This window comes from Salvelinus sp. IW2-2015, unplaced genomic scaffold, assembly GCF_002910315.2.
Source record: "Salvelinus sp. IW2-2015 unplaced genomic scaffold, ASM291031v2 Un_scaffold6395, whole genome shotgun sequence".
In the NCBI taxonomy this organism is placed as follows: Eukaryota; Metazoa; Chordata; class Actinopteri; order Salmoniformes; family Salmonidae; genus Salvelinus; species Salvelinus sp. IW2-2015.
Window position 1 is genome coordinate 14,803 of NW_019947657.1, and position 7,556 is coordinate 22,358.

General features: G+C 41.9%; 1 pseudogene; it reads right to left on the reverse strand.

Moving 5' to 3' along the window:
- The window catches only part of LOC112078863 (hedgehog-interacting protein-like), a 16,743-nt pseudogene extending 9,694 nt beyond the window's left edge, over nt 1–7,049 (reverse strand).
- Nucleotides 7,050–7,556: the final 507 nt, after the last annotated feature.

Consider the following 7,556-nt stretch of genomic DNA (forward strand, 5'->3'; position numbering starts at 1 on the left):
GTACAGTATCAGGTGATTGAGACAGTATTTGCCGGGTTCTCTAGTTGGTACATGGTATCAGTTTGGAAGTATTGCAGGGATTCTCTAGGAGGTACAGTATCAGTTATTGAAAGTATTGTGGGGATTCTCTAGGGTGGGTACAGTATCACGGTGTGAAGTATTCGGGATTTCTTGAGAGAGCGTAGTGAGGGATCTTGCTGGTACAGGCTATCAAGGTATGTGAGAGTATCTGGGGATTCTCTACGGTGGACAGGTATCAGGTTGAGAAGTTGGATTGTAGGGTGTGAACATGATTGCTGTCGTCGTGATATGGTCTCTTGGGTACAGGTATCAGAGTGGAGAAAGTATTGGGGAATCTCGGTACTACAGAGGTGGAGTGACCGGTGGATCCTGTGGTCTATGTTACGTTGAAATTGTGGGATTCTCTACGGTGGTACAGGTATCAGGTTGTGGAAAGTATTGGAAGGTTCTCTAGTGGGGTAAGTGATCGAGGTAGTTGAAGTATTTGGGGATTCTCTGGTGGTCAAGCAGTGTAATCAGTAGTGAAAGTCCTGGTAAGTCATATTGGGAATGGATTCTCTAGGGTGTGGAGTGTGTAATCATTGGTACCTATGGGTATCATGTGTATTCGAGGCACAGTACATTGAAGTATGGGGGATTCTCTGTGTGTAACAGGTATCAGTATGAAGTATTGGGTGCGATTCTCAGGTGGGGTACATGGTATCAGTATGTGAAGATTGGTCGGGATTCTCTAGGTGGGTACAGTATTCAGTGTGAGAAGTGATTGGGGGATTCTCAGGGTGAGTACAGTTATCAGGGAGAGAGTGTGGGGGATATCTTCTAGGTGGGACACTATCAGGTATCGACGAATGTATTGGGGATTCTCTGGCTGGTACAGGTATTCAGGTGTGAGACAGTGATTCGGGGATTCTCTGGTTTGTGGTACAGTGAGTATGGCATTCGGGGTACATGGACAGTATGTTGAGTATTGTGGATTTCTCTGGCTGGTTACCAGGCGTATCAGTATTGATGTATTGGGGATTCTCGTTGGTGGGTACAGGTATCAGTAGGAAGTACTGTTGGGATTCCTTCTGGGTCGTGGTACAGGTATCAGGTATGCCATGGAACATTCTCACTCACCTGCTGGTCATGGCGAGCGTGGCAGCCAAGATATTGCTTGGTGGCTAGGTTGGGCTGTGAAGTAGTGGTTTTCCTGGGTAGAGTAGGAGCCTGCGCATCTGTGTCCACGTCCACCCTCAAACACAACCCTTGTGAAATCCAACTGCAGACACACACCACAAGAAAGGACAACGGTTAGTGGAGTGAAATACTTGTAGACTACATCTTGAGTTACTGCTACGCAGTGATTGTCATCTGCCAAATCTAGAAGGACTTACAGTCCTTTAGTTTTGGAAATGGCTACAGTGGCCTTAAAAAATACCAGCAAAGATTCCATAGAAAGATGATCCATAGAAAGATCTTCCCATAGAAAGATAACCATAGAAAGATAACCATAGAAAGATAACCATGAGAAGATGCCATAGAAAGATGGCCATAGCATAGAAGATGGCCATAGAAAGATACCCATAGAAAATATACCCATAGAAAGATACCCATAGAAAGATTCCCCATAGAAAGATCTCCATAGAAAGATAACCATAGAAAGATAACCATAGAAAGATGTGAATAGAAAGATTCCCATAGAAAGATGGCCATAGAAAGATACCATAAAAGATTCCCATAGAAAGATACCCATAGAAAGATACCCATAGAAAGATACCATAGAAAGATTCCCATAGAAAGATGTGAATAGAAAGATACCCATAGAAAGATAACCATAGAAAGATGGCCATGAAAGATACCCATAGAAAGATACCCATAGAAAGATACCCATAGAAAGATTCCCATAGAAAAGATAACCATAGAAAGATGCGATAGAAAGATGGCCATAGAAAGATACCCATAGAAAGATACCCATAGAAAGATACCCATAGAAAGATTCCCATAGAAAGATAACCATAGAAAAGATGTCCATAGAAAGATGCCCATAGAAGATACCCATAGAAAGATGCCCATAGAAAGATGTGAATAGAAAGATGGCCATAGAAAGATACCCATAGAAAGATGCCCATAGAAAGATTCCCATAGAAAGATGGCCATAGAAAGATGGCCATAGCAATATGGCCATAGAAAGATACCATAGAAAGATGCCCATAGAAAGATTCCCATAAAAGATAAACCCTAGAAAGATGCCATAGAAAGATGTGAATAGAAAGATACCCATAGAAAAGATACCCATAGAAAAGATCCATTAGAAAGATCCCATAGAAAGATAACCATAGAAAGATGCCCATAGAAAGATGTGAATAGAAAGATGTGAATAGAAAGATGTCCATAGAAAGATTCCCAAAGAAAGATTGCCATAGAAAGATTCCCATAGAAAGATACCCATAGAAAGATTCCCATAAAAGATGCCCATAGAAAGATCCATAGAAAGATCCCATAGAAAAGATACCCATAGAAAGATACCCATAGACAGATCATAGAAAGATGCGATAGAAAGATGGCGCATAGAAAGATACCCATAGAAGATTCCCAATAGAAAGATAACCATAGAAAGATGCCCATAGAAAGAGTGATAGAAAGATGGCCATAGAAAGATGCCCATAGAAGATTCCCATAGAAAGATAACCCAGAAAGATGCCCATAGAAAAGATGTGATTAGAAAATGTGCCATAGAAAATACCCATAGAAAGATGCCCAAAGAAAGATTCCCATAGAAAGATGCCCAAGAAAATTCCATAGAAAGATGCCATAGAAAGATAACCATAGAAAGATAACCATAGAAGATACCCATAGAAAGATACCCATAGAAAGATACCCATAGAAAGATGGCCATAGAAAGATAACCATAGAAAGATAACCATAGAAAGATACCCATAGAAAGATACCCATAGAAAGAATGCCCATAGAAAGAATGCCCATAGAAAGATGCCCAAAGAAAGATGCCCAAAGAAAGGATGGCCTATAAAGATAAACCATAGAAAGATAACCATAGAAAGATCCCATAGAAAGATACCCATAGAAAGATACCCATAGAAAGATTCCCATAGAAAGGATACCATAGAAAGATTCCCATAGAAAGATTCCCATAGAAAGATTCCCATAGAAAGATTACCCATAGAAAGATCACATACTAAAGATTCCGACAGAATGATCCCCCACAGACTAATCCCCAAATAGCCTACACATTGCCCTTGACCTTTGACCCCCTGACCCCTGGGTCTCACCTGAGCCGTCCATCTCCTCCATGTCGTCCAGGGTGATCATGCCATCTCCCAGGACGATGTGCAGCAGGCCGTCAGGGCCAAACAGCAGCTGTCCTCCCAGGTGCTTCCTGTGCAGCCTCTGCCACTTCTATCAGCATCCGCGTGTCCACTGTCCACCAAGTTCGGTTTTTCCTGATCAACAAAATGTAATCGAAAAGGTTCTCGATCAAATGCATTGTTTTTTTATGTCTATGAGAGGAACCTAGAGGGCATTGTGTTATATCTCTATGAGAGGAACTAGAGCGTATTGTTTTATATCTCTCATGAGAGGAACCTAGAGTGTATTTTTATCTATCTCTATGAGAGGAACCTAGAGTGTATTGTTTCATATCTCTATGAGAGGAACCTAGAGTGTATTGTTTTATATCTCTATGAGAGGAACCTACAGTGTATGTTTCATATCCTATGAGAGGAACCTAGAGTGTATTGTTTTTATATCTCTATGAGAGAACCTAGAGTGTATTGTTTATATCTCTATGAGGAACCTACAGTGTATTGTTTTATATCTCTATGAGAGGAACCTAGAGTGTATTGTTTCATATCTCTATGAGAGGAACCTAGAGTGTATTGTTTTATATCTATGAGAGGAACCTACAGTGTATTGTTTTTATATCTCTATGAGGACCCTAGAGTGTATTGTTTTCATATCTCTATGAGAGGAACCTAGAGTGTATTGTTTTATATCTCTGTGAGGAACCTAGAGTGTATGTGTTATATCTCTATGAGAGGAACCTAGAGTGTATTGTTTCATATCTCTATGAGAGGAACCTAGAGTGTATTGTTTCATATCTCTATGGGAGGAACCTAGAGTGTATTTTTTATATCTCTATGAGGACCCTAGAGTGTATTGTTTCATATCTCTATGAGAGGAACCTAGAGTGTATTGTTTTATAATCTCTATGAGAGGAACCTAGAGTGTATTGTTTATATCTCTATGAGAGAACCTAGAGTGTATTGTTTTATAATCTCTATGAGAGGAACCTGGAGTGTATTGTTTTATATCTCTATGAGAGGAACCTAACAGTGTATTGTCAGAGGCTAGCGTGACGGCTCAATACATTCCATACCAAGGGTGGACAGTCTTAGGGTCATAGCTGGTGTGCATGCTTTTTCTCCAACCCAGCCCTAACACACCCCTGCATTAACCAAAATGAGCACTAAACATATGTTGACACTATTGGGGCCTACTACACATATTGAGACCAAAGGTAAGAACGTTTGAGACGTGTATATTTAAAGGATGTCCTGATTAAACAGAGAGGTGCTCATGTAATGCCTGTATGGAAAAAGAGCAATTATGTACGTGAGTAAGATGATACCACTGCAGGAGAAAATGCTGACATGTAAAAACAAGCTAACTCACCGACAACACGCCAACGAGAAGAGTGTTTAATGAGCTTGTTGTCTGGAGACATTGGGTTTTAGATTTGACGCTTCATTAAAGCTCAGKGTTAGGACGTTATTACGATGTTGGGGTGAATCTCAACTCAAAGCTGTAACTCAAACCCATAAAGTGATGACTTTCCAAGTCCAGAGAAAAGATTTGGCTTCATATAACAGCCACAAAATGTTTAATGATGTGTTATTTTGGGCAGGGTATTTAGACAGAGAGTTTCTTATTATTTTCCTTCAGGGTCGTTGCTCTGCCAGGAAGATTGACTATTTCACACTGAGTGACATACAAATACCAACGCCATGGCTCCTCCTCAAAACGCCAGCACCTCCAAGATTATAACAGTTTGAAAAATGAAGTCTTTAAACCGTGCCATACAACAGTGATTATGATAATAAAAACGTAATACTTTAACTAGTATAGTTACGAGAAGTTTGTTTTGTTAATCACGGCTTGTTGTGCAACYGAYCTCTGGTATATCACCAGCAGAGCCACAAACATCTACAGTTGTCATTAGCGGCGTTGTAGAATTATACGCCGCCATTACAGTTTTCAATAAAAGCAAAAGCTGTCGCCGTCAGAAAACACGTTTCACGGTGCGAGACTTGACTTGGCAAATTTCCTGTTCATCAACTGTACTTTATACTAGTGATGCGGGAAAAAATTGTTGTGTTACATATCGGGATATTATTTTTGACAATATATCGTATTGTTTTGACAATATCGCAATATTATTTGTGCGCTAGTTGGCTGTACCTGCTCCAAAACTCCAGTATTTTTCCCTCATAGCTTGTTCTCCATCTTCTATTTAAATAGGGAGCCAAGATGTTTTCAGCACTTTTATTTTCCTGARTGGTCAAGACTCGTGTTCTCATGGCTCTCTCTCTTGTCRCTCTGCAGCAGACATATMGTGAGCAATATGTTTGGAACATCGAATAACATTGCAATAKAATTACAGTGCGAATCGCAATACATATAGAATCGTGAGAATCGCAATAAATATCATATCGGCACCTAAGTATCATGATAATATCGTATCGTGAGGTCCCTGGCAATTCCCAGCCCTACTTTATACCTACAAACATTTATCTCGGGAATATCGACACTGAAATCCATCTTATTTAGGCTTTGCTTGTTTCTGCATCGTCATTGGTTGAACCATGTGTGGTCAATGAATGTATCTAGGGGGTGGTTTGGTTTGGTTTCTCCCATTTTACCTGGAGACAGTGACCGCAGGACATAGATGTCAATTCAACATTTTAACTTTGGTTCAATGTTAATTTCACAGATTTACCTTTGAGACGGTGTACTCGACCACATGCAGGACTCTCTTGTATTATCAGTGGTTGAACCGTAAATGGTAAAGTTTGGCATGGGTTTCTCCACTAGTTACCTGGAGACGGTGTACTCGACCACATGCAGGACGTCTCTGTATTATCAGTGGTTGAACGTAAATGGTAAATGTTGGCATGGTGTCTCCACTAGTTACCTGGAGACGGTGTACTCGACCACATGCAGGACGTCTCTGTATTAATCAGTGGTTGAACCGTAAATGGTAAATGTTTGGCATGGGTTCTCCACTAGTTACCTGGAGACGGTGTACTCACCACATGCAGGACGTCTCTGTATTATCAGTGGTTGAACTGTAAATGGTAAATGTTTGGCATGGGTTTCTCCACTAGTTACCTGGAGACGGTGTACTCGACCACATCGCAGGACGTCTCTGTATTATCAGTGGTTGAACTGTAAATAAAATGTTTGGCATGGGTTTCCACTATTACTGGAGACGGTGTACCGACCACATGCAGGACGTCTTTGTATTATCATGGTTAACTGTAAATGGTAATGCTTGGCATGGGTTTCTCCACTAGTTACCTGAGACGGTGTACTCGACCACATGCAGGACGTCTTGTATTATCAGTGGTTGAACTGTAATGGTAAATGCTTGCATGGGTTCTCCACTAGTTACCTGGAGACGGGTACCTCGACCACGGCGCAGAATGTCTCGTATTATCAGTGGTTGAACTGTAAATGGTAAATGCTTGGCATGGGTTTCTCCACTAGTTACCTGGAGACGGTGACTCGACCACATGCAGGACGTCTCTGTATTATCAGTGGTTGAACCGTAAATGGTAAATGCTTGGCATGGGTTTCTCCACTAGTTACCTGGAGACGGTGTACTCGACCACCGCGCAGAATGTGGTCGTGACGGGTCCGATGGCCCAGCGCTCCTGGTTGGTGGTGTAGGAGACGTACAGCTTGCCGTTCTTCTTGTAATTGGGGTGGAATGTGAGACCTAGCAGACCCCTTTCATCTCCTGCCTGCAGTCACAGGACAAACACAAAGGACCAACAAGTTAATTATCTGCCTACTTTTTCTTTCTTTCTTTCTTTCTTTCTTTCTTTCTTTCTTTCTTTCTTTCTTTCTTTCTGCTGCTTGTGCTGTAGTAACTAAAGTCAAAGCCAACCCATAACCCACAGCCAACCACCTTCCACATTGTCTCTTTCTCTCTACTTTTCTCACTATATTTCCTTCTCTCTCTCTGTCTCCTTCCATCTTGGTCTCTGTAGATACCCAGTGCCCACCCCTCCCAACCGAATCCCCCTCTTCTGTCCTCCCCACATACCGTACCTCCACTACCGCCCTCATTGACTACTGCATTACAAACCATTATAAAACATTTGACTCCAGCCAGTGCTCCCCCTCGATCCCCCTCCAGCCCACCCCACCCCAGCCCTCTCTCTCCAGCTTGTCCTCGGGGCCCCTGCGACGCCCAGGCCATCCCGGCGGCCTCCATTGTCCGGTGATTTGTGTGTGTAATCTTTGGGGGATAT